The sequence below is a fragment of the Chiloscyllium punctatum genome, chromosome 25 (assembly GCF_047496795.1).
Source record: "Chiloscyllium punctatum isolate Juve2018m chromosome 25, sChiPun1.3, whole genome shotgun sequence".
In the NCBI taxonomy this organism is placed as follows: Eukaryota; Metazoa; Chordata; class Chondrichthyes; order Orectolobiformes; family Hemiscylliidae; genus Chiloscyllium; species Chiloscyllium punctatum.
In genome coordinates, this window is record NC_092763.1 from 70,847,963 (window position 1) to 70,875,228 (window position 27,266).

The 27,266-nt window shown below is 45.8% G+C and overlaps 1 protein-coding gene and 5 non-coding genes across 6 annotated transcripts in view; 1 reads left to right on the forward strand and 5 right to left on the reverse strand.

Moving 5' to 3' along the window:
• Positions 1–708: 708 nt before the first annotated feature.
• On the reverse strand, positions 709–924 carry LOC140496115 (small nucleolar RNA U3). Its single transcript, XR_011964162.1, has one exon. It is a non-coding gene; the product is annotated as a small nucleolar RNA U3 (small nucleolar RNA).
• Positions 925–3,406: 2,482 nt separating this feature from the next.
• LOC140496116 (small nucleolar RNA U3) lies at positions 3,407–3,622 on the reverse strand. Its single transcript, XR_011964163.1, has one exon. It is a non-coding gene; the product is annotated as a small nucleolar RNA U3 (small nucleolar RNA).
• Positions 3,623–6,104: 2,482 nt separating this feature from the next.
• On the reverse strand, positions 6,105–6,320 carry LOC140496117 (small nucleolar RNA U3). Its single transcript, XR_011964164.1, has one exon. It is a non-coding gene; the product is annotated as a small nucleolar RNA U3 (small nucleolar RNA).
• A 2,482-nt stretch (positions 6,321–8,802) lies between these two features.
• Positions 8,803–9,018, reverse strand: LOC140496118 (small nucleolar RNA U3). Its single transcript, XR_011964165.1, has one exon. It is a non-coding gene; the product is annotated as a small nucleolar RNA U3 (small nucleolar RNA).
• Positions 9,019–11,500: 2,482 nt separating this feature from the next.
• Positions 11,501–11,716, reverse strand: LOC140496122 (small nucleolar RNA U3). Its single transcript, XR_011964168.1, has one exon. It is a non-coding gene; the product is annotated as a small nucleolar RNA U3 (small nucleolar RNA).
• Positions 11,717–13,158: 1,442 nt separating this feature from the next.
• LOC140496051 (A-kinase anchor protein 17B-like) overlaps positions 13,159–27,266 on the forward strand; it is a 35,129-nt gene continuing 21,021 nt past the window's right edge. The window contains exon 1 of the mRNA XM_072595527.1: positions 13,159–13,564. The gene's annotated coding sequence lies outside the window, so the exon portion shown is untranslated. The remainder of the gene's footprint in view (positions 13,565–27,266) is intronic.

A 27,266-nucleotide genomic window follows, 5' to 3' on the forward strand; every position in this document is an offset into this window, starting at 1 on the left:
AGGCTGCGCTGCCTGTGGGCTGTATATCATACAGTCTGGTATAAAACGATTTGCTGATCCTCAGGGTGTCAGACTGAGATGATATGACTGAGCCATCTTTCACCGTCAGGCTGCTGGTGCACTCGCTGGAAGAAGAAACACAAACACAGCTTATCCTGTTCCACAAGGTGGACTCTGGAGCAAAAGATTATTGCGGAGGCAAAGGGCGAGGCTCTTTGTAGAATTAAAATTAGAATCCCCCTCCAGTGAGGAAACAGGCCCTTCGGCCCAACAATGACCCGGCGAAGAGCGACCCATACAGACCTGTTGCCCTACCCTATATTTGCCCCTGACTAATGCATCTAACTTGCACATCCCTGATCACTATGGCCAATTTAGCATGGCCAATTCACCTAAGCTGCACATTTTTGGATCGTGGGAGGAAACCAGGGCACCCGGAGGAATCCCACGCTGACACGGGGAGAACATCACGCACAACTTTGCGAGGGACGTGTTGCCTGATGTTGTTTCCTTCTGGAGCTGTTCCACACTGCACCCCACTGCCACGACACCTTGATTGAGTTTAGATGCTCGGCTGGAGGCTGAGTGAGTTACTGTACCCCTGCACTGGTGGTTTTGAAGGAAGGGCATAAGTCCAGCCCTGCCATTTAAGCTGACTCAGAACTGATAAACAAAGACAGAACCTTTCTTTGGAAATTCCATAAACCAACCACTCAGACTGGGTTCTCTTCCTCCAACTCTCTACACAAGAGAGAAGGAACAATCATCAACGGCAATGAGCAACTGCTAACAGCAACACTCACTACCAACTTCCTGCTCAGAAGAGAACACTATAAATCCTCCTCATGGTTGGTGAAGCCTCACTCTAAAGAACCCATTTCTCTAGGAAAAAACTATAGAAATGATCCATAAGAGTATAGTCTTAACTAACAACCTACTCTCATTCACATGCCAATTGCGCGCACACACATCACAGTTAGGGCTTAGGCTTTGAGCTCATCAATTTTGTCATTAATGGTATTGCAAATCCTTTACTTTATATTACAAATTATATACACAGACACTGGTTTGTGTTTGAACTATTACACTGAAACAACTGTCGATTGTTGGAAAAACTGATCTGGCCTGGCTCATTGATTGACAGACTCTGATTACCATAATCTATGCAATTGACCAATCAAAAGTTACAGATTCTTCACCATAATTCAGCAGGCAGTGTTGCATGACATCACTTCCAGGTTCATGACTCATGGTGATATTGTACAGTTCCTTCATAAGTCATAGATTCACAGAATCACTACAATGCACATAGAGACCCTCTGAAGAGCAACTCACACAGACCCACCCAGGAGGTTTTTGTTTATTTCAAATACATACTTTATTCATAAAAATATCTTGACACGCACACATGGTTATTAAAGCAGTTCGATCCTGTACAGTAGCAAATGGAGAAACAAACCTCGGCGTGTGACTCTATCCAGCAAAGGGAAAACACGGCGACGTTGTCCATGTACAGGGAGGCTGTGATCCGCAGGGCTCTGCTGCCTGGAATAGCCACCCCTCTCAGGCTCGCATCCTTCCTGATGGACTCAGCAAAGGGCTCTATACAACACACAAACAGAGCAGGAGAGCGTGGGCAGCCAGACCTGATCCGGAAACTTTCTGATTCACACTCATTGATTGAATCTGCACTAAAGATGTCGGCGTAGAGCACTCGGATACAATTGTGGATTCCCACCCAAAGCCCATTTTGGAGAGCGCGTACCACATGTAGGTGTGTGACCTTCTGTAAAACGCCTGCTCCTGGTCCAGGATGATGAGGCAGGCGTCCACCCTCTCCTGTCTTGGACGTAGGCGGTCATACCTCTGAGGTGTGCGAGGCCCTCAGAGGTCACAGGGGCAGCATGGTGGCTCAGTGGTTAGCACTGTTGCCTCACAGCGCCAGGGACCCAGGTTCGATTCCAGCCTTGGGTGGCTGTCGGTGTGGAATTTGCACGTTCTCCCCGTGTCTGCGTGAGTTTCCTCCGGGTGCTCCGGTTTCCTCCCACAATGCAAAGATGTGCATGCTGGGTCAGGTCAGGTGAATTGGCCATGCTAACTCCCCCATCATATTAGGTGCATTAATCCGAGGGAAATAGGTCTGGGTGGGTTACACTACGGAGGGTCGGTGTGGAACATTTTGGGCAGAAGGGCCTGTTGATGATGGAATAGTGCAGGTTAGATGGGCCTCAGATTAGTTTCACGGGTGGGCGCAACATCAAAGGCCGAAAGGTCTGTACTGCGCCGTAATGTTTTAGGTTTTGTCCTTACCGGTACGGCACAAGTTCGATCAGGGTGAATCTCCCATCCCAGAATTCACCTGAACCGGTTGGCGATGACTCAAGACAGGATTTTGGAGCCAGCATGCAGAAGTGAAATTGGTTGCCAATTTGTCATTTCCGTCCTCTCCCCCTCCTGCTTATGGGTGAGAGTGATAGCACCTTTCCCCGTGAATTTGCACATGGTAACTGACAGAAGCGTACGCCTCCAGCAGTCCTGAAGTCGCACAGGTCCGAATGCAACTGTCGCTTTCGGCAGTTTCATTCTTTTCGGAGGGCTCGAGGGCCTCGGTCAACTCATCCAGAGATAACGGCTCATCCAGCCCCTAGCCCCTGCTGTGTCTAAGATCTCTCCGTGTTCGAGAACAGGAAGGACTGGGAGGCTGCGCTGCCTGTGGGCTGTATATCATACAGTCTGGTATAAAACGATTTGCTGATCCTCAGGGTGTCAGACTGAGATGATATGACTGAGCCATCTTTCACCGTCAGGCTGCTGGTGCACTCGCTGGAAGAAGAAACACAAACACAGCTTATCCCGTTCCACAAGGTGGACTCTGGAGCAAAAGATTATTGCGGAGGCAAAGGGCGAGGCTCTTTGTAGAATTAAAATTAGAATCCCCCTCCAGTGAGGAAACAGGCCCTTCGGCCCAACAATGACCCGGCGAAGAGCGACCCATACAGACCTGTTGCCCTACCCTATATTTGCCCCTGACTAATGCATCTAACTTGCACATCCCTGATCACTATGGCCAATTTAGCATGGCCAATTCACCTAAGCTGCACATTTTTGGATCGTGGGAGGAAACCAGGGCACCCGGAGGAATCCCACGCTGACACGGGGAGAACATCACGCACAACTTTGCGAGGGACGTGTTGCCTGATGTTGTTTCCTTCTGGAGCTGTTCCACACTGCACCCCACTGCCACGACACCTTGATTGAGTTTAGATGCTCGGCTGGAGGCTGAGTGAGTTACTGTACCCCTGCACTGGTGGTTTTGAAGGAAGGGCATAAGTCCAGCCCTGCCATTTAAGCTGACTCAGAACTGATAAACAAAGACAGAACCTTTCTTTGGAAATCCCAGAAACCAACCACTCAGACTGGGTTCTCTTCCTCCAACTCTCTACACAAGAGAGAAGGAACAATCATCAACGGCAATGAGCAACTGCTAACAGCAACACTCACTACCAACTTCCTGCTCAGAAGAGAACACTATAAATCCTCCTCATGGTTGGTGAAGCCTCACTCTAAAGAACCCATTTCTCTAGGAAAAAACTATAGAAATGATCCATAAGAGTATAGTCTTAACTAACAACCTACTCTCATTCACATGCCAATTGCGCGCACACACATCACAGTTAGGGCTTAGGCTTTGAGCTCATCAATTTTGTCATTAATGGTATTGCAAATCCTTTACTTTATATTACAAATTATATACACAGACACTGGTTTGTGTTTGAACTATTACACTGAAACAACTGTCGATTGTTGGAAAAACTGATCTGGCCTGGCTCATTGATTGACAGACTCTGATTACCATAATCTATGCAATTGACCAATCAAAAGTTACAGATTCTTCACCATAATTCAGCAGGCAGTGTTGCATGACATCACTTCCAGGTTCATGACTCATGGTGATATTGTACAGTTCCTTCATAAGTCATAGATTCACAGAATCACTACAATGCACATAGAGACCCTCTGAAGAGCAACTCACACAGACCCACCCAGGAGGTTTTTGTTTATTTCAAATACATACTTTATTCATAAAAATATCTTGACACGCACACATGGTTATTAAAGCAGTTCGATCCTGTACAGTAGCAAATGGAGAAACAAACCTCGGCGTGTGACTCTATCCAGCAAAGGGAAAACACGGCGACGTTGTCCATGTACAGGGAGGCTGTGATCCGCAGGGCTCTGCTGCCTGGAATAGCCACCCCTCTCAGGCTCGCATCCTTCCTGATGGACTCAGCAAAGGGCTCTATACAACACACAAACAGAGCAGGAGAGCGTGGGCAGCCAGACCTGATCCGGAAACTTTCTGATTCACACTCATTGATTGAATCTGCACTAAAGATGTCGGCGTAGAGCACTCGGATACAATTGTGGATTCCCACCCAAAGCCCATTTTGGAGAGCGCGTACCACATGTAGGTGTGTGACCTTCTGTAAAACGCCTGCTCCTGGTCCAGGATGATGAGGCAGGCGTCCACCCTCTCCTGTCTTGGACGTAGGCGGTCATACCTCTGAGGTGTGCGAGGCCCTCAGAGGTCACAGGGGCAGCATGGTGGCTCAGTGGTTAGCACTGTTGCCTCACAGCGCCAGGGACCCAGGTTCGATTCCAGCCTTGGGTGGCTGTCGGTGTGGAATTTGCACATTCTCCCCGTGTCTGCGTGAGTTTCCTCCGGGTGCTCCGGTTTCCTCCCACAATGCAAAGATGTGCATGCTGGGTCAGGTCAGGTGAATTGGCCATGCTAACTCCCCCATCATATTAGGTGCATTAATCCGAGGGAAATGGGTCTGGGTGGGTTACACTACGGAGGGTCGGTGCGGAACTTTTTGGGCAGAAGGGCCTGTTGATGATGGAATAGTGCAGGTTAGATGGGCCTCAGATTAGTTTCACGGGTCGGCGCAACATCAAAGGCCGAAAGGTCTGTACTGCGCCGTAATGTTTTAGGTTTTGTCCTTACCGGTACGGCACAAGTTCGATCAGGGTGAATCTCCGATCCCAGAATTCACCTGAACCGGTTGGCGATGACTCAAGACAGGATTTTGGAGCCAGCATGCAGAAGTGAAATTGGTTGCCAATTGGTCATTTCCGTCCTCTCCCCCTCCTACTTATGGGTGAGAGTGATAGCACCTTTCCCCGTGAATTTGCACATGGTAACTGACAGAAGCGTACGCCTCCAGCAGTCCTGAAGTCGCACAGGTCCGAATGCAACTGTCGCTTTCGGCAGTTTCATTCTTTTCGGAGGGCTCGAGGGCCTCGGTCAACTCATCCAGAGATAACGGCTCATCCAGCCCCTAGCCCCTGCTGTGTCTAAGATCTCTCCGTGTTCGAGAACAGGAAGGACTGGGAGGCTGCGCTGCCTGTGGGCTGTATATCATACAGTCTGGTATAAAACGATTTGCTGATCCTCAGGGTGTCAGACTGAGATGATATGACTGAGCCATCTTTCACCGTCAGGCTGCTGGTGCACTCGCTGGAAGAAGAAACACAAACACAGCTTATCCCGTTCCACAAGGTGGACTCTGGAGCAAAAGATTATTGCGGAGGCAAAGGGCGAGGCTCTTTGTAGAATTAAAATTAGAATCCCCCTCCAGTGAGGAAACAGGCCCTTCGGCCCAACAATGACCCGGCGAAGAGCGACCCATACAGACCTGTTGCCCTACCCTATATTTGCCCCTGACTAATGCATCTAACTTGCACATCCCTGATCACTATGGCCAATTTAGCATGGCCAATTCACCTAAGCTGCACATTTTTGGATCGTGGGAGGAAACCAGGGCACCCGGAGGAATCCCACGCTGACACGGGGAGAACATCACGCACAACTTTGCGAGGGACGTGTTGCCTGATGTTGTTTCCTTCTGGAGCTGTTCCACACTGCACCCCACTGCCACGACACCTTGATTGAGTTTAGATGCTCGGCTGGAGGCTGAGTGAGTTACTGTACCCCTGCACTGGTGGTTTTGAAGGAAGGGCATAAGTCCAGCCCTGCCATTTAAGCTGACTCAGAACTGATAAACAAAGACAGAACCTTTCTTTGGAAATCCCAGAAACCAACCACTCAGACTGGGTTCTCTTCCTCCAACTCTCTACACAAGAGAGAAGGAACAATCATCAACGGCAATGAGCAACTGCTAACAGCAACACTCACTACCAACTTCCTGCTCAGAAGAGAACACTATAAATCCTCCTCATGGTTGGTGAAGCCTCACTCTAAAGAACCCATTTCTCTAGGAAAAAACTATAGAAATGATCCATAAGAGTATAGTCTTAACTAACAACCTACTCTCATTCACATGCCAATTGCGCGCACACACATCACAGTTAGGGCTTAGGCTTTGAGCTCATCAATTTTGTCATTAATGGTATTGCAAATCCTTTACTTTATATTACAAATTATATACACAGACACTGGTTTGTGTTTGAACTATTACACTGAAACAACTGTCGATTGTTGGAAAAACTGATCTGGCCTGGCTCATTGATTGACAGACTCTGATTACCATAATCTATGCAATTGACCAATCAAAAGTTACAGATTCTTCACCATAATTCAGCAGGCAGTGTTGCATGACATCACTTCCAGGTTCATGACTCATGGTGATATTGTACAGTTCCTTCATAAGTCATAGATTCACAGAATCACTACAATGCACATAGAGACCCTCTGAAGAGCAACTCACACAGACCCACCCAGGAGGTTTTTGTTTATTTCAAATACATACTTTATTCATAAAAATATCTTGACACGCACACATGGTTATTAAAGCAGTTCGATCCTGTACAGTAGCAAATGGAGAAACAAACCTCGGCGTGTGACTCTATCCAGCAAAGGGAAAACACGGCGACGTTGTCCATGTACAGGGAGGCTGTGATCCGCAGGGCTCTGCTGCCTGGAATAGCCACCTCTCTCAGGCTCGCATCCTTCCTGATGGACTCAGCAAAGGGCTCTATACAACACACAAACAGAGCAGGAGAGCGTGGGCAGCCAGACCTGATCCGGAAACTTTCTGATTCACACTCATTGATTGAATCTGCACTAAAGATGTCGGCGTAGAGCACTCGGATACAATTGTGGATTCCCACCCAAAGCCCATTTTGGAGAGCGCGTACCACATGTAGGTGTGTGACCTTCTGTAAAACGCCTGCTCCTGGTCCAGGATGATGAGGCAGGCGTCCACCCTCTCCTGTCTTGGACGTAGGCGGTCATACCTCTGAGGTGTGCGAGGCCCTCAGAGGTCACAGGGGCAGCATGGTGGCTCAGTGGTTAGCACTGTTGCCTCACAGCGCCAGGGACCCAGGTTCGATTCCAGCCTTGGGTGGCTGTCGGTGTGGAATTTGCACATTCTCCCCGTGTCTGCGTGAGTTTCCTCCGGGTGCTCCGGTTTCCTCCCACAATGCAAAGATGTGCATGCTGGGTCAGGTCAGGTGAATTGGCCATGCTAACTCCCCCATCATATTAGGTGCATTAATCCGAGGGAAATGGGTCTGGGTGGGTTACACTACGGAGGGTCGGTGCGGAACTTTTTGGGCAGAAGGGCCTGTTGATGATGGAATAGTGCAGGTTAGATGGGCCTCAGATTAGTTTCACGGGTCGGCGCAACATCAAAGGCCGAAAGGTCTGTACTGCGCCGTAATGTTTTAGGTTTTGTCCTTACCGGTACGGCACAAGTTCGATCAGGGTGAATCTCCGATCCCAGAATTCACCTGAACCGGTTGGCGATGACTCAAGACAGGATTTTGGAGCCAGCATGCAGAAGTGAAATTGGTTGCCAATTGGTCATTTCCGTCCTCTCCCCCTCCTACTTATGGGTGAGAGTGATAGCACCTTTCCCCGTGAATTTGCACATGGTAACTGACAGAAGCGTACGCCTCCAGCAGTCCTGAAGTCGCACAGGTCCGAATGCAACTGTCGCTTTCGGCAGTTTCATTCTTTTCGGAGGGCTCGAGGGCCTCGGTCAACTCATCCAGAGATAACGGCTCATCCAGCCCCTAGCCCCTGCTGTGTCTAAGATCTCTCCGTGTTCGAGAACAGGAAGGACTGGGAGGCTGCGCTGCCTGTGGGCTGTATATCATACAGTCTGGTATAAAACGATTTGCTGATCCTCAGGGTGTCAGACTGAGATGATATGACTGAGCCATCTTTCACCGTCAGGCTGCTGGTGCACTCGCTGGAAGAAGAAACACAAACACAGCTTATCCCGTTCCACAAGGTGGACTCTGGAGCAAAAGATTATTGCGGAGGCAAAGGGCGAGGCTCTTTGTAGAATTAAAATTAGAATCCCCCTCCAGTGAGGAAACAGGCCCTTCGGCCCAACAATGACCCGGCGAAGAGCGACCCATACAGACCTGTTGCCCTACCCTATATTTGCCCCTGACTAATGCATCTAACTTGCACATCCCTGATCACTATGGCCAATTTAGCATGGCCAATTCACCTAAGCTGCACATTTTTGGATCGTGGGAGGAAACCAGGGCACCCGGAGGAATCCCACGCTGACACGGGGAGAACATCACGCACAACTTTGCGAGGGACGTGTTGCCTGATGTTGTTTCCTTCTGGAGCTGTTCCACACTGCACCCCACTGCCACGACACCTTGATTGAGTTTAGATGCTCGGCTGGAGGCTGAGTGAGTTACTGTACCCCTGCACTGGTGGTTTTGAAGGAAGGGCATAAGTCCAGCCCTGCCATTTAAGCTGACTCAGAACTGATAAACAAAGACAGAACCTTTCTTTGGAAATCCCAGAAACCAACCACTCAGACTGGGTTCTCTTCCTCCAACTCTCTACACAAGAGAGAAGGAACAATCATCAACGGCAATGAGCAACTGCTAACAGCAACACTCACTACCAACTTCCTGCTCAGAAGAGAACACTATAAATCCTCCTCATGGTTGGTGAAGCCTCACTCTAAAGAACCCATTTCTCTAGGAAAAAACTATAGAAATGATCCATAAGAGTATAGTCTTAACTAACAACCTACTCTCATTCACATGCCAATTGCGCGCACACACATCACAGTTAGGGCTTAGGCTTTGAGCTCATCAATTTTGTCATTAATGGTATTGCAAATCCTTTACTTTATATTACAAATTATATACACAGACACTGGTTTGTGTTTGAACTATTACACTGAAACAACTGTCGATTGTTGGAAAAACTGATCTGGCCTGGCTCATTGATTGACAGACTCTGATTACCATAATCTATGCAATTGACCAATCAAAAGTTACAGATTCTTCACCATAATTCAGCAGGCAGTGTTGCATGACATCACTTCCAGGTTCATGACTCATGGTGATATTGTACAGTTCCTTCATAAGTCATAGATTCACAGAATCACTACAATGCACATAGAGACCCTCTGAAGAGCAACTCACACAGACCCACCCAGGAGGTTTTTGTTTATTTCAAATACATACTTTATTCATAAAAATATCTTGACACGCACACATGGTTATTAAAGCAGTTCGATCCTGTACAGTAGCAAATGGAGAAACAAACCTCGGCGTGTGACTCTATCCAGCAAAGGGAAAACACGGCGACGTTGTCCATGTACAGGGAGGCTGTGATCCGCAGGGCTCTGCTGCCTGGAATAGCCACCCCTCTCAGGCTCGCATCCTTCCTGATGGACTCAGCAAAGGGCTCTATACAACACACAAACAGAGCAGGAGAGCGTGGGCAGCCAGACCTGATCCGGAAACTTTCTGATTCACACTCATTGATTGAATCTGCACTAAAGATGTCGGCGTAGAGCACTCGGATACAATTGTGGATTCCCACCCAAAGCCCATTTTGGAGAGCGCGTACCACATGTAGGTGTGTGACCTTCTGTAAAACGCCTGCTCCTGGTCCAGGATGATGAGGCAGGCGTCCACCCTCTCCTGTCTTGGACGTAGGCGGTCATACCTCTGAGGTGTGCGAGGCCCTCAGAGGTCACAGGGGCAGCATGGTGGCTCAGTGGTTAGCACTGTTGCCTCACAGCGCCAGGGACCCAGGTTCGATTCCAGCCTTGGGTGGCTGTCGGTGTGGAATTTGCACATTCTCCCCGTGTCTGCGTGAGTTTCCTCCGGGTGCTCCGGTTTCCTCCCACAATGCAAAGATGTGCATGCTGGGTCAGGTCAGGTGAATTGGCCATGCTAACTCCCCCATCATATTAGGTGCATTAATCCGAGGGAAATGGGTCTGGGTGGGTTACACTACGGAGGGTCGGTGCGGAACTTTTTGGGCAGAAGGGCCTGTTGATGATGGAATAGTGCAGGTTAGATGGGCCTCAGATTAGTTTCACGGGTCGGCGCAACATCAAAGGCCGAAAGGTCTGTACTGCGCCGTAATGTTTTAGGTTTTGTCCTTACCGGTACGGCACAAGTTCGATCAGGGTGAATCTCCGATCCCAGAATTCACCTGAACCGGTTGGCGATGACTCAAGACAGGATTTTGGAGCCAGCATGCAGAAGTGAAATTGGTTGCCAATTGGTCATTTCCGTCCTCTCCCCCTCCTGCTTATGGGTGAGAGTGATAGCACCTTTCCCCGTGAATTTGCACATGGTAACTGACAGAAGCGTACGCCTCCAGCAGTCCTGAAGTCGCACAGGTCCGAATGCAACTGTCGCTTTCGGCAGTTTCATTCTTTTCGGAGGGCTCGAGGGCCTCGGTCAACTCATCCAGAGATAACGGCTCATCCAGCCCCTAGCCCCTGCTGTGTCTAAGATCTCTCCGTGTTCGAGAACAGGAAGGACTGGGAGGCTGCGCTGCCTGTGGGCTGTATATCATACAGTCTGGTATAAAACGATTTGCTGATCCTCAGGGTGTCAGACTGAGATGATATGACTGAGCCATCTTTCACCGTCAGGCTGCTGGTGCACTCGCTGGAAGAAGAAACACAAACACAGCTTATCCTGTTCCACAAGGTGGACTCTGGAGCAAAAGATTATTGCGGAGGCAAAGGGCGAGGCTCTTTGTAGAATTAAAATTAGAATCCCCCTCCAGTGAGGAAACAGGCCCTTCGGCCCAACAATGACCCGGCGAAGAGCGACCCATACAGACCTGTTGCCCTACCCTATATTTGCCCCTGACTAATGCATCTAACTTGCACATCCCTGATCACTATGGCCAATTTAGCATGGCCAATTCACCTAAACTGCACATTTTTGGATCGTGGGAGGAAACCAGGGCACCCGGAGGAATCCCACGCTGACACGGGGAGAACATCACGCACAACTTTGCGAGGGACGTGTTGCCTGATGTTGTTTCCTTCTGGAGCTGTTCCACACTGCACCCCACTGCCACGACACCTTGATTGAGTTTAGATGCTCGGCTGGAGGCTGAGTGAGTTACTGTACCCCTGCACTGGTGGTTTTGAAGGAAGGGCATAAGTCCAGCCCTGCCATTTAAGCTGACTCAGAACTGATAAACAAAGACAGAACCTTTCTTTGGAAATCCCAGAAACCAACCACTCAGACTGGGTTCTCTTCCTCCAACTCTCTACACAAGAGAGAAGGAACAATCATCAACGGCAATGAGCAACTGCTAACAGCAACACTCACTACCAACTTTCTGCTCAGAAGAGAACACTATAAATCCTCCTCATGGTTGGTGAAGCCTCACTCTAAAGAACCCATTTCTCTAGGAAAAAACTATAGAAATGATCCATAAGAGTATAGTCTTAACTAACAACCTACTCTCATTCACATGCCAATTGTGCACACACACATCACAGTTAGGGTTTAGGCTTTGAACTCATCAATTTTGTCATAAATGGTATTGCAAATCCTTTACTTTACATTATATTACAAATTGTATATACAGACACTGTTTTGTGTTTGAAATATTACATTGTAACTAACTAATGTGCAAACCCTAATTACCATAATATATGAAGTTGACCAATCAGAAGTTACAAATATATCACCGTAAATCAGTCGGCCGTGTCACATGACATCACTTCCATGTTCATGACTCACGTTGATACTGTACAGTTCCTTCATAAGTCATAGATTCACAGAATCGCTACAATGCACATAGCGACCCTCTGAAGAGCAACTCGCACAGACCCAGAACGTTTCTGTGTATTTCAAATATATACTGTATTTGTAAAAATATCTTACAAACAATACATATCCTGTGCAGTTTTGTCTGGAGAAATAAAGAAACATTGCAGTGTGACTCTATCCAGCAAATAAGCCCAAGGGAATTCTTACTAGTACTCGATAATACTTGCATATATTTGCAGCATTAGGAGGTTCCTGAAATTGTCCGGTCTCCCATGTAAATTCATCAGAAAGACCTGACACTGTGCCTTGACAACAACAGTACCAACATTTAGTGCGTCCCTCAGCAATTAGTCCTGGACCTTGGAATGTGCCTGTCTGCAATACTAGGTTGAGATACTATACTGGAAGACCAACAAGTTTTGGGACGACCAAAGAGTGCCTTCACCAAACTGATGGTCCTTCAGCCATTGTCAATGTTTGCCACAGTGTGTGGCCCAGGAACAGACCCCTGCCACATACAACAGCAAGACTGCCTCACATCTGATGGCCGGGTTTTTACCCACAATGGAGAGCGAGTGGGGCTCCCAAAAACCCAGTTTCTGCCTCACATTGGTGATCCCCAAGATTTTGTGCATAACCCGGCCCCTCTGAATCATACTCCTAGCACCTGCAGGTAGCCTGTCCTGACAATGAAGAGAATAAAGGGTAGTTGGCTCAGTTCACAAAGAATATGGCTTTGCTCTTGCCTCAATTTACCTTGGCTCCCAGATACCCATGAATCTATGCACTGACTGACAGCAGATGGGGCAGAAAATGACAACATTGTCCAGTGTAGCAGGAAGCTTTGATCTGCAGGGCTCTGCTGCCTGGAATAGTCCCCCCCCCCCCCCCCGCCTCCTCAGGCTTGCATCCTTCCTGATGGACTCAGCAAGGAGCTCTATGCAACACACAAACAAAGCAGGAGAGAGTGGGCAGCCCTGCCTGACTCTAGATCTGATCGGGAAGCTTTCTGATTCCCACATCTTGTTGTTATTTTGTGCTACGGTGACACGTCCTTGTGTCCACACAGCGTCTGTCTCCACTGGAGAGAGCCAGGAGGAGGGAGAAGCTGCGCTTGCTCAGTGTTACCAGCTGGGGAGTTCCTGGCTGTATCTCTCTCTCTCTTTCTCTCTCCCCCCCGTCTCTGCTTGTTGGGAATCAGCTGGAAGGTTCCGTTTTATTTTGCAGAGGGCGGCACAAGTTGATCGCGGATTGCTCGCGGAAGCGGCCGAGGATGAAGTTCAGATATTAACAGGCACAATCAATGGCGTTTGTGCGGAGCTCTGCGCTCACTGACTTATATTTTCCCACCAATTTTGTTTTATTATTTGAAGTAAGAACGTTAATGTTTCTTTTTTGGCCAGAGCTCGCGAGATGCCAGGCTGTGTGAAACAACATTGAGTAAGTTGTGCGTCGTGAATAATGCCCAGCCGAGTGAACGTGGGGAGTTCAGTATGAGGGACAGGCCTTGCTCCTGGCTCAGGCAAGTCGTACAAAGGTTTCTCTAATACGGCAACATGGTGTGGTCATTTATCCTGCATGTGGATGTTTGCTGTGGGCGCTTGTGCATGCACGTTGGTTCAAATCTCGACAGAAAGGGTTCTCTCCCCATGGCCGAGTGAGTGAATGAACCCACTCGGTCTGGTCAGTACATATGATCTCACCCAGGCTGGGAGTATGATATCTCCTGTTGCCTTCCGTGCCCCTGAATTAGGCAGGTGGCTTCTTGCTGCCAACTGCTTCTCCAGAAGTCAATTTAAGTGTATATTTGACGAGTCAAGAGAGCACAATATTGTCTCTGCCGACTCAAGGTGCACCATTTATAGCCAGTTCAGCCAAGTTCTTGAGAAAACGCAGTTCCCATTGCCAGTAGGATGTCCAAATCAGGAAAAGGAATAAAATATAACTGGTAAATTGTGGCTGATCCAAATTGTGTGCATGTCATTATCTGCAGTTCTTTGTACACTACTGTATTTTGCCATCCCATTTACCCAGAATGGCTTATGGTACTGTGACATCTGTAAATAATTAGTTAAAGCCAGCTCAAAATTATTTGGGAATAAAACAAACCTTCCAGCTCAGTGAGCAAAATTACATCCAGCTCATTGGGCGGCACAGTGGTTCAGTGATTAGCACTGCTGCCTCACAGCTCCAGGGACCTGGGTTTGATCCAGCCTCGGGCGACTGTCTGTGTGGAGTTTGCACATTATCTCCAGGTCTGTGCAGGATTCCTCTGGGTGCTCTAGATTCCTCTTATAATCCAAAGGTGTGCAGGTTAGTTGAATTGGCCATGCTAAATTGTTTCCTGAAGAAGGGCTCTTGCCTGAAATGTTGATTCTCCTGGTCCTTGGATGCTGCCTGACCTGCTGCGCTTGTCCAGCAATACAATTTCAGCTCTGATCTCCAGCATCTGCAGTCCTCACTTTCTGCTTGCTAAATTGTCCCATAGTGTTCAGAGATGTGTAGGTTAAGTGCATTAGTCCGGGGCAATGGGTCTGGGTGGATTGCTCTTTAGAGGGTTGGTGTGGACTTGTTGGGCCGAAGGATCTGTTTCCACACTGGAGGGATCCTATAAACTGTGAATGCTACAAATCAGAAACAAAAACAGAAGTTGCTGGAATAGTTCAGCAAGTCTGACAGCGTCTGTGAAGGGAAATAGGAGTTAATATTTCGGACCCAAAACATTAACTCTCATTTACCTTCACAGATGCTGCCAGACCTACTGAGCTTTTCCAACAACTTCTGTTTTTGTTTCACTATCACTTGAAGTCAGTTAGCTCAATTGGCTGGATGGCTGGTTTTTGATGCAGTATGTTGCGAACAGCATGGTTTGAGTTCCCACGACGGCTGAAGTTTCTATTGCACGACTGTCCTTCACCAGCTCTCCGCTTACCTGAGATGCAGTGACCCTCAGATTAAACAACCACCAGTCATCTCCCTCTGAAATGAGAGGGCAGCCCGGTCCGGGTTGAGTAGGGCTAAACTTTACAATTTTTACATTATTATTGTTTAAATTGGGATCAAGTTTTAATTCTTGCAAGGTAATTGATAGAATGCTGTGGAAATTTGTTTGTCTTTTTTTGCTGTCTTGATTATTGTCACAACTAATGACATAACTGTTATGTGTAGCATAGACACTTTTAGATTAACATTATTGACAATGATTTTGAAGGTCCTATTACAGAGGTAGTTACTGTTGCTGCAATAACTAAACAACTGTTGAAGAATATACAACTGTTAATGAGCTTAGGAACACTTGGCGATTGCATTGACACAAGTTAAATGGACCAAGCTGTTTCACTCTTTTCTGCTCTTTATGCATTTGCTGTCTATCTTTAAAAAAATACAGCAAACTATTTATATCAATTACCAATTGAGTTTTGTTACAGTGGGAAATGGATATATGACAACTGAAATCATTAGAAGAAAAAAGAAAATAGAATTATAGCCTTTTCTAAACGACAGTATGATATACCATGTTACATATTTTGTAAATAGATTTCACAATGAGTAGATATTTCTTTCATCTAATAATTGAACCTTAAATTGGAGTAACATTTCAGATTTAAATCCCAATAGTATTAAAATAGAAGTGAAACCCAATAAAAAAGAACAAAAGAAGTATTAATATCATGCTTACTAATGGAAGGACTCAGTTATGCATTGATCTAAGGGAATTAAATTAAGTTGCATTGCAATGAGATATTTCTGAAGCATAGATAATGGACATTGTACCAAATATTTTCAAGTGTGTTATTCCTGTGTGTACTGTTGTACAAGTTTTGGATCTGTTTCATATTGTCAAAAGTGTTACAAATGAACCTGACATCCTGTTGCATATCCTGTTGTACACACTGTAATTTTGATAAGTTGTTTCCTCACAGGAGATAATATGTTGGTAACTTATTATAATATCTGCACTGGGAATGCTAGATTTTCTGACATGCTGCTGCTCCAATGATCCTCTTCCTTGTGAATCTTCATTGACATTGTTGCAATATGCTCTTATCGCATGAGATTGTTTACAGATCTAATGTAAAGTGAATAAAAGGATGTTTATTTGTTCACTGGCTAAGCCAGCCAGCATTTATTACCCCTCCCTTATTGTCCTTAGGAATGCAGTGGTGATCCACTTCTTTTCGAAACGGGGTAGATTGCCAGGGCAGTTGAAGAGACCTATTCAGGTGGACTATATGAAGTGCCTGATCCCCTGCCTCCGTCTGTCTGAAGGTCATTGGGACATGAGGGGCTGAGGAAGACTTCTGAGGGGAGCATTAGTTACCTGCAGCCAAAGAGGCATAAGTGAGGACTGCAGATGCTGGAGATCAGACTCTAGATTAGAGTGGGTGCTAGAAAGGCACAGCAGGTCAGGCAGCATCTGAGGAGCAGGAAAATCGACGTTTCCGGCAAAAGCCCGTCCTGGTGAAGGTTTTGCCTGAAACGTCGGTTTTCCTGCTCTTCGGATGCTGCCTGACCTGCTGTGCTTTTCCAGCACCACTCTAATCTCGACCTGCAGCCAATTAGCGAACAATTGGCAAGTCAGAGATTTCAGGTGGAATTCCCATCCAAGTAGATCCAGGTTTAAGTCCCACCTGCTCCAGAGGTGTGTAATGATATCTCTCAACAGGTTGCTGAGAAAATATCGAGAATTTCCATCCTTCTTGATTAGAGTCATAGAGTTGTACAGCACGGAACAGACCCTTCAGTCCAACTCATCCATGCTGACCATGTATCCTAATTTAATCTAGTCCCATTGGACAGCATTTGGCCCATATCCTCTGAAGCCCATCCTATTCATAAAACTAACCAGATGCCTTTTAAAAGTTGTATTTGTAGCACCCTCCACCACTTCCTCTGGCAGCTCATTCCATACACGCACCACCCTCGGCATGAAACAGTTGCCCCTTTGGTCCCTTTTATATCTTTCCCCTCTCACCCTAAACCTAGGCCCTCTTGTTCTGGACTCCCCCATCCTAGGGAAAAGACATTGTCTATTCACCCTGTCCATGCCCCTCATGATTTTATAAATCTCTATAAGGTCACCCGTCAGCCTCTGACCCTCCAGGGGAAATAGGCCCAACCAATTCAGCCTCTTCCTATAGCTCAAACCACCCAACCCTGGCAGCATCCTTTTAAGTCTTTTCTGGACACTTACAAGTTTCACAACGTTCTTCCTATAGCATGGAGAACAGAAATGAATGCAGTCTTCCAAACGTGGCCTAACCATGTTCTGTACAGTCACAACATGACATCTCAACTTCTATATTTAACATTCCTGATGAAAGGCTTATGCCCAAAACGCGGATTCTCCTGCTCCTCGGATGCTGCCTGACCTGCTGTGCTTTTCCAGCAACATACTCACGACTCTCTTCTATACTCAGTGCACTGGTCAATAAAGGAATGCATACCAAATGTCTTCTTCACTATCCTGTCTACCTGGGACTCCACTTTCAAGAAACTATGAACCTGCACTCCAACCTGTGGATGGAATCTCAGAACAGAGGTGTATGGTGATGGATCAGGATTTGGCAATGTTTAGGAGTCTCATTGGATGCAAAGAAAGCAGGCAAGAGCAAGGAGGTTGGAGGGCTGGGGTTTGAGACACTGTGGGGTCTTAAAACCATGGTGGAGGCTCACTGAAGCTCTCGGTGAGGGACTGACCACCAGCCCACACTGAAAACTCTGACACGCTAGGAACTTGGAACTCTCCTTCCATTTCTTCAATCCCAGCTGTGGCAGAATGTGGCCTTCAAGTTGGCATTGAATGCCCTCTTCAGGGTCTCAAATGATCCACTGGTGGTGTCAGCCATCAAAGTCAACCTGCCTCTGGTATAATCACAATGGGGTCAAGGGCAGAGGCTCAATAGCAGCAGTGTGTACAAAATGCACTGCAGAATTTCACCAAGGCTCCATTAGATAGCACCTTTCAAACCCACAACCGCTACCATCTAGAAGAAAATTGTACCAGATACATGGAAATGCCAGCACCTGCGTTTCCCATCCAACGGCACGTACCATCTTGACTTATGGGAGCATAGGAACAGGAGTGGTCCATTCAACCTGTCAAATCTGCTTTGAAAAAATGGGCAGCAGAGTGGCTCTGTAGTTAGCACTGCTGCCTCATAGCACCAAGGACCCGAGTTTGAATCTAGCCTCAGGTGATGGTCTGTGTGGGTTTCCTCCGGGTGCTCCAGTTTTCTCCGTAGTTCAAAGGTGTGCAGGTCAGGTGGATTGACCATGTTAAATTGCCCCATAGTGTTCAGGAACATGCAGGCTAGGTGAATTAGCCATGGGAAATGTGGTATTGCAGGGATAGGGAGGACTGGGATGCTGTTCAGAGGGTCAGTGCAGACTTGATGGGCCGAATGGCCTCTTTCTGCATTTTAGGAAATCAATGAAAAAGATGCTGTGAGCAACATGTGAAATAAATGTCCAGGATCATTTTGCCACTTGAGCTTGATCCACTTACACTTTATGACAGGGAGTCCCTGGGCAGTGAGTAATAACAGTCTTGGTTGTTACGTCTTTGTTTTCTTAGCCTGTAAGACCAATGACTGAGACTCGATGGCATTGACTGAGCTCCACTAAGTCAGTAGAGCTTAGGAATCACACCTGAGGACTCATAGAGTCATAGAGATGTACAGCATGGAAACAGACCCTTCAGTCCAACCCGTCCATGCTGACCAAATATCCCAACCCAATCTAGACCCACCTGCCAGCACCTGGCCCATATCTCTCCAAACCCTTCCTATTCATATACCCATCCAAATGCCTTGTAAATGTTGCAATTGTACCAGCCTCCACCACATCCTCTGGCAGCTCATTCCATACACATATACAAACTCAAAATTCACACTTAATTGTTTATTTTACCCTTTGTGGGGGTGGCTGGATTCTCATATTATTTTAGATTTCCAGCACTAGTGCTCATTGTTAGAAGAGTGTATGATGTAGGAGCTGGAGTAGGGCTATTCAGTATATCGAGTTTGCTTCACCATTGAGGGGGATCTGTGTGAAAAAGTTGCCCCTTAGGTCTCTTTATATCTTTCCCCTCTCACCCTAAACCTATGCCCTCCATTTCTGGACACCCTGACCTCATGGAAAAGAATTTGTCTATTTATCCTATCCGTGCCCCTCATAATTATGTAAGCCTCTATCAGGTCACCCCTCAGCCTCCGACGCTCCAGGGAAAACAGCCCCCGCCTGTTCAGCCTCTCCCTGTAGCTCAGATCCTCCAACCCTGGCAACATCCTTGTAAATCTTTTCTGAACCCTTTCAAGTTTCACAACATCTTTCCGATAGGAAGGAACCAGAATTGCGCGCAATATTCCAACAGTGGCCTAACCAATGTCCTGTACAGCCACAACATGACCTCCCAACTCCTGTACTCAATACTCTGATCAATAAAAGAAAGCATACCAAATGCCTTCTTCACTATCCTATAATATTGTTATATATATTCACATTAAGTGCTCAGTTGGTGATGGATTTTGAAGATAAATTGTATTGCAAATGGAAATCTAGGCCCTTTTATTATGTAGAATTACTGAGAGTTTCTACAAGTCAAATAGGCCATTCAGCCCAACATGTCAATGTTCCAAATGAGCGTCTTTCCACCCTCTTCATTCTAATCCAATCAGCATGTCCTTCTTTTCCTTTCTCTCTCACATATTTATCTCGTCCCCTTCAATGTCTCTGTTTGCTTTGCCCCAACCACTGCATTCAGTAGCGGGCTGCACATTCTAAGCATTCTTTCTGTTGAATTCCTCATTGGATTTATTTATGTGGCTGGGTCTTTTAAAAGAAGCAGTATCACATTGTTACAACTGAGATCAAATTGAGAGAAAATTAGGTGTCTTGAATCTAATGTAAGAGTCCCATACAGACAGATGGTACAGCTGTTTATTAGAAGACACCATGCAGTGATGAGCTGGCGGTTATTAACTGGGATTTCTCTGACACTTGAGTTTCGAGCATCAGCTGCGTTGATGTCAGCTGAAAGCCAAACACTTCCTCACTAGTGAGGGAAGGATTAGCGACTCTCACGGTTGGTCAGTTACTGAATGTGTCAGCTGTCTGGATTGTAGAGCAGTATAAGGTTCAGGGATCCCAGACAGTATTTATAGCATTTGTGCGTTCAGTTGAATGGTCCCAACTCAAAATTCACACTTAACTGTTTATTTTACCCTTTGTGGGGGTGGCTGGATGCTTCTAGCATTCTCATATTATTTTAGATTTCCAGCACTAGTGCTCATTGTTAGAAGAGTGTATGATGTAGGAGCAGGAGTAGGGCTATTCAGTATATCGAGTTTGCTTCACCATTGAGGGGGATCATCGCTGATCTGATAATCCTCAATGCCACCACTTTTCCCGATAATCCTTGTTTCTCTTTGCCTGAGAGTCTGTCTTGAATATACTTAATGAACCAGCCTGAACAGCCCTCTGCAGTGAAGAGTTCCACAAGTTCACTAGTGTCTGAGGGAAAACAAATCCTCATCTTTATCTTAACTTGGTGACCCTTTACTCTGAAATCATGCCCTCTGGTCCTAGACTTACCACACGTAGCATCTACTCTGCCAAGCCTTCTACGAATCTTATACGTTTCAGTCAGGTCACCTCTCATTGTTTCAAAATCCATTGGCACAACCTCTTCTTGTAAGAAAATCCCTCCATGCCCAGAGTCAACCTGGCAAACCATCTCTGGACTGCCTCTAATGTGGTTACATCTTTCCTGAGGTTAGGGGATCAAAACTGTTCATAGTGTTCTCATCTTAAATGTAACAAAGAATATCAGATGCTGAAGATCTGAAACAAAAGCAGAAATTGCTGGGGAATCAGAGCAGTTCTAGAAGCATCTGTGGTGAGGAAGCAGAGTCGACGTTTCGAATCCAGTGATCCTTCTTTTCAACAGACTCTTCTGAAATTTCTCCAGCAATTTCTGTTTTGCCCAAAGTGTTCTAGCTGTGGTCAGGCTCTTGCCTTTTATGGTTTCAGCAGAACTTGTTGACTTTAATGCTACATTCCCTTTGAAATAAAAGCTTCTTTTAAGTGAAGTCTCCAACTTGCTCGCAAATTGAAATCTCTGCCTCATTCTGGACTGTATGCAGCTGCATCATGTTGCAGTCCACATCACGACATTGTTCATTCATTAAAAGCTAAAAAAAGAGGGTTTCAGCTTTACTGCTGAATCGCAGGCAGCCAGGTTTGACAATTTAAGAGGTCCCCACTAGTTGGACGTCATTGAATCATATGTTCCTGAAGGATTGCTTCAATGTACATCTCTTGCAACTTGATGTTTTGGTTTGTACCATCTACTTGGGAATGAGGAAGTGCAGTGACAATGTTCAATTTACAATCATAGAATGACACCTCCCAGATGGAGACCATTCAATCCATTATGTCAGTGCCAGAGAGAAGGCAAAACACTGACTGCGAATGTGTAGAGATTACTAAAGGGATTTTATTCTCAGGCACCATTCCAGACACTGGCGGCATGGTACTGCAATTGGAATACTGCTCTCCTATTTCTTCCCATTCTCCATTCAAGTCAATTAATCATCTATTATTTTTATGACCTTTCTTTACTGCCTTTTTGTTCACTTTCTCTGAGGCAAATATATGTTCAGCAATGTCAATTGTATTTGTGCTGGCAAGTGGTGTGACACTGCTAACTCTGCCAATTAGTGTCAACCTCAAGCTCTGCCAGAATCAGATTTAATGGAACGGTAGCGTCACTTCTAGAACAGCACCTTCTGCTGTGCCAACCTGATGATTATGTTACTTCTTTCCCCTTTGGCTGAAGGATGAATTTATCAGTTAGTGGGGGGGAAATTACACTGTGAGCTCTTACTCATTCACAGAGGGTAAGTTATGATTCTGGAAGTGTGGATGTCACTAGCAAGCTGAAATATATTGTCCTCCCTCATTGTCCTTGGGAAGGTGTTGGTGAGCTGCCCTCCTGTATTGTTGCAGTCCAGGTACTGTAGATACACCCGCAGAGCTGTTAGGGAGAGAGTTCCAGGATTTTGACCTGGGTGGGATCTCACAGCTGTTACAGAAAATTGTAATAGCTAAGGGAAGGACAGTATTGACAGTTCAATGTTCTACATTTTAGATGCTTTAGGAGGGATAGAAAGGGAGGCAAGAAAGAAAGGGGTGTGTGTTTTTGATTAAGGAAAACATTATTACTGTAATTAAAGAGGATATTTCTGAGGAATCGTCCAGTGGGTGGAAATTAGAAATAAGAAAGGGGTGATCGTCTTGAGGGGATTGTATTATAGGCCCCCCAACAGTCATAGACTAACTGAGGAGTATATATGTAGAGAGATCTCAGATGTATGTAAGAATAATAGGGTTGTAACAGGAGGCAATTTTAATTTTCCAAACAATGATTGGGACTGCCGTAGTATTAAAGGCTTGAATGGTGAAGAATTTGTTCAAGAAAAGTTTCTTTATCAATTGTAAATTACCTACCAGAGAAAGAACAAAACTTGGACCTTCTCTTGGAAAATAAGGCAAGGCAAGGGTCTGAAGTTTTAATAGGGGAACACTTTGAGACTAGTAATCATAATACTATTAGTTTAAAATAATTATGGAAAAGGATAAGCCTTCCATAAAAGTTAAAGTACTTAATTGGAGAAAGGGAAATTTTGACAAAAATCGTCAAAAGTTTATTGGATTAGACTGTTTGCAGCAAAGGCATGACTGATTAGTGGGAGTCTTTCAAATATGCAAGGACAAGAGTTCAGAGACATTACATTCCTGTTAGACTGAAGAGTAACGCTGATCAGAGTAGGGAACAATGGATGAATAAAGATTTTAAGGACCTCGTCAAGAAGACAAAAGAGTCATATATTAGATATAGACAACTGGGATCAACTGAATGTCTTGAAGAGTATCACAAGTGTAGGGCCATTCTTAAGAGGAAAATCAGGAAAGCAGAAATATGAGGTAGTCTTGGCAGATAAGGTTAAGGATAATCCAAAGAGATTCTACAAGTACATTCAGAGCAAAACAGCAACTAGAGATAGAATCAGGCCCCTTAAAGACCAATGAGGTGTTGAATCTCAGGAGATGGGAGAGATACGAAAGAATGTCTTGCACCCATTTTTGCTGTGGAGAATGAAATGCAGGCTAGAGAACTCAGGAAATAAATATTGATGTTTTGAAAACAGTTCACATTACAAAAGAAGCTATAGAAAACATAAAGGTGGATAAATGGGTCTATGAATAGGAAGGGTTTGGAGGGATTTGGGCTGGGTGCTGGCAGGTGGGACTAGGTTGGGTTGGGATATCTGGTCGGAGTGGACAGGTTGGACTGAAGGGTCTGTTTCCATGCTGCACATCTCTATAACTCTATGACTCTAAATCTCCAGTACCTAATCAAGTGTATCCCAGGAAAGTTAAGGAGGAAATTGCGGGTCTCTAGCAGAAATAGTTGTATCGTTTATAAACATGGGTGAGGTGCCAGAGGACTGGAGGGTGGCTAATGTAGTGCCTTTATTTAAGGAAGGCTGTAAGCAAAGCCTGGAAACTATAGGCCTGTGAGCCTGACAAAGTTGGTGGGTACATAGTTGGAGGTGATTCTGAAAGAATTTACATGTATTTGGAGAGGCATGGACTGATTAAGGATAGTCAGCTTAGCTTTGTACAAGGAAAATCATGTTTCATAAACTTGATTGAGGTTTTTGAGGAAGTAACTAAAAAGTTTGGCCTTGACCAAGATCTTTGTATCCTCATTAGCCACTGGAGAGGTCTCGGAGCATTGGTGAGTAACTAATGTTCCTCTATTCAAGAAGGGAAATAGGAATAATCCAGGAAACTATAGACTGATGAGTCTCACATCAATGGTTGAGAAGATTTTGTGGACAATTCTTGTTGGAGGGATAAGATTTACATGCATTTTGAAAAGCATGGTCTAATTAGGGACAGTTAGCATGGCTCTGTGCAGGGCAGGTCATGTCTTACTAACTTGATTGAATTTTTCAGGGAGGTGATGAAAGTGATTGATGAGGGTAGAGCAGTAGATGTTTTTTACATGGATTTTAGTAAGGCTTTCATCATGATCCCTCACGGTAGGTTCATCAGATAATTAAGATTCATGGGATCCATGATGACTTGGCTACGTAAGTTCAGAATTGGCTTGCCCATAGACGGCAGAGGGTAGTGGTGGAAAGGTGTTTTTCAGGCCAGTGGTCTGTGACTAGTGGTGTCCCGCAGGGATCAGTACTGGGACCTCTTCTGTTTGTGATATATATAAATGCCTTGGATGAAAATGTAGATGGGTGAGTTAGTAAGTTTACAGACAATACAAAGTCAGTGGAGTTGTGGATAGTGTGGAAGGTTTTCAAAGGATACAACGGGATGTAGATCAGTTGCAGATATGGATGGAGAAATGTCACTGTGTAGTGCTGCACTTTGGGACATCAAATGTTCAGGAAAAGTATACAGTTGATGGCAGGACCCTGAACAGCATTGTTGGGAATCTTGGGGTTCAAGTCCATAGCTCCTTGATAGTGGCCACGCAAGTAGATAGGGTGATAAAGAAGGAATATGGCTTGCTTGTCTTTATTTGTCGGGGAATTGAGTACAAGAATCAGGATGTCATGTTGCAGTTTTATAAGACTTTGATGAGGCCATGCTTAAGAGTATCGCATTCAATTCTGGTCACCACATTACAGGAAGGATGTGGAGGCTTAGGAGAGGGTGCAGAAGAGATTTACCAGAATGTTGCCTGGATTAGAGGGTGCGAGCTATAAGGACAGGCTAGAAAAACTCAGGTTGTTTTCTCTGGAGCGGCAGAGGCTGAGGGGAGACTTGATAGAAGTCTCTAAAATTATGAGATGATGGTCAGAAACTTTTCCTAGTGTTGAAATGTCTAAAACTGGGGGCCATGTATTTAAGGTGAGAGGGGGAAAGTTCAAAGGAAATGTGAGGGGCAAACATTTTACACAGGAAGTGGTAGGACTGTGGAAGGCACTGCCATGGGTGGTGGTGGAGGGAGATACGATGGGGACACTTAAGAAGCTTTTGGATAAGCAGATGATTGTGCAAGGAATGGAGAGATATGGATCATAGGTAGGCAGAATGGATCAGTTTAATTTGGCATTCTGATTGGCACAGTGTCATGGGCTGAAGGGTTGGTTCCTGTACTGAACAGTTCTATGTTCCATTGATGAGGGTAGAGTGGTAGATCTTGTTCATACGGATTTTAGTAAAGCCTTTGACACAGTTCCGCATGGTAGACTAATTAGTAAAGTTATATCACATGGGATTCAGGGCGAGCTTGCTAATTGGATACAAGTAGGAGATAGAGGGTGGTGGAGGGTTATTTTTCAGACTGGAGGTCTGTGACCAGCAGTGTTCCATAGAGATTGGTACTGGGTCCACTTTTCTTTGTCATCTGTATAAACAGTTTGGATGAAAATATAGGAAGCATAGTTAGTAAGTTTGTGGGTGACACCAAAATTGGGGACAGTGTAGAAGGTTATCTAACATTATAAAGGGATCTTGATCAATGGGCTGAGGAGTGGCAGATGGAGTTTAATTTGGGTAAATGTGAGGTATTGCACTTTGATAAAACAAACAAAGTCCAGACTTATACAATTAATAGTAGGGCCCTGGCTGGTGTTGTAGAACAGAGAGACCTAGGGGTTCAGGTACATAATTCTTTGAAATTTGTGCCGCAGTTAGACAGGGTAGTTAAGAAGGCATTTAGGACGCTTGCCTTCATTGCTCAGACTTTTGAATATAGGAGTTGGGGCATCATGTTGAATTTCTAAAGGACATTGGTGAGGCCTGTTCTGGAGTACGTGTGCAGTTCTGATTGCCTCGCTAAAGGAAGGACATTATTAAATTGGAGAGGGTTCAGAAAAGATTTACCAAGATGTTGTTGGAAATGGATGGTTTGAGATATAAAAACAGGCTGGATAGGTTGAGACATTTTTTCACTGGAGGGTCAGAGATTATGGGGTGACCTTATAGAGGTTTATAAAATCATGAAGGGCATAGATAAGTGAATAGCAAAGGTTTTTTTTTCCCTAGGGTGGGGGAGTTCAAAACAATGGGGCATATTTTTAAGGTGAGAGGAGATTTGAAAAAGAACGTGTGGGGCAACTGTTTTACACAGAGTGGCTGTGTGTGGGATGAACTACCAAAGGTCGTGGTGGATGCAGGTACAGTTATAATGTTTAAAAGACATTTGGGTAAACACATGAATAGGAATGATTTGGATGGATATGGGTCAACTGCAGGCAAATGGGGACTCTCCTAGTTTGGGAAATTTTTAAAAATTTCAAATATACTTTATTCATAAAATTATTTGGATATCTATACCTATACAATTGGTCATGCCATTCTTATGCACACATTACATTGCTTTACATACAGAGATCGGAATTAATCATTCATATATACCGGTCTGTATATTGACCATCCATATATTTAGCTGAGGTGTCAGTGGAGCCCACTTACTGCGCGGGCCCCCTGTTCTTCTTTAGGCAGGCATAAGTTACACGGTGGTCTTTCCCCACCGCGCCTTGGCGGCAGCTGCCCCAAGCTTCAGCACGTCCCTCAACACGTAGTCCTGGACCTTGGAATGTGCCAGTCTGCAACACTCAGTCGGGGTCAGCTCCTTCAGCTGGAAGATCAACAGGTTTCGGACCGCCCAGAGAGCGTCCTTCACCGAGTTGATGATCCTCCAGGCACAGTTGATGTTCGTCTCGGTGTGCGTCCCGGGGAACAGACCGTACAGCATGGAGTCCTGCGTCACGGCGCTGCTCGGGACGAACCTCGACAAACACCACTGCATTCCTCTCCAGACTACCTTTGCGTAGGCACATTCCAGAAGGAGGTGTGTGACAGTCTCGTCCCCCCCACAGCTGCTTCGAGGCCAGCGTGCGGTGCGGCAGAGTCCGGGTGTGCATGAAGGATCTCACAGGCAGAGCCCTTCTCACCACCAGCCAAGCCATGTCTTGGTGCTTGTTGGAAAGTTCTGGCGATGAGGCATTCTGCCAAATGGTTTTGACAGTCTGCTCAGGGAACCGCTTGATAGGATCTGCCCTCTCCTTTTCCCGAAGGGTCTCAAGTACACTACGTGCCGACCACTTCCTGATGGACTTGTGGTCAAAGGTGTTTTTCTTCATAAACTTCTCCACGAAGGACAGGTGGTAGGGAACGGTCCAACT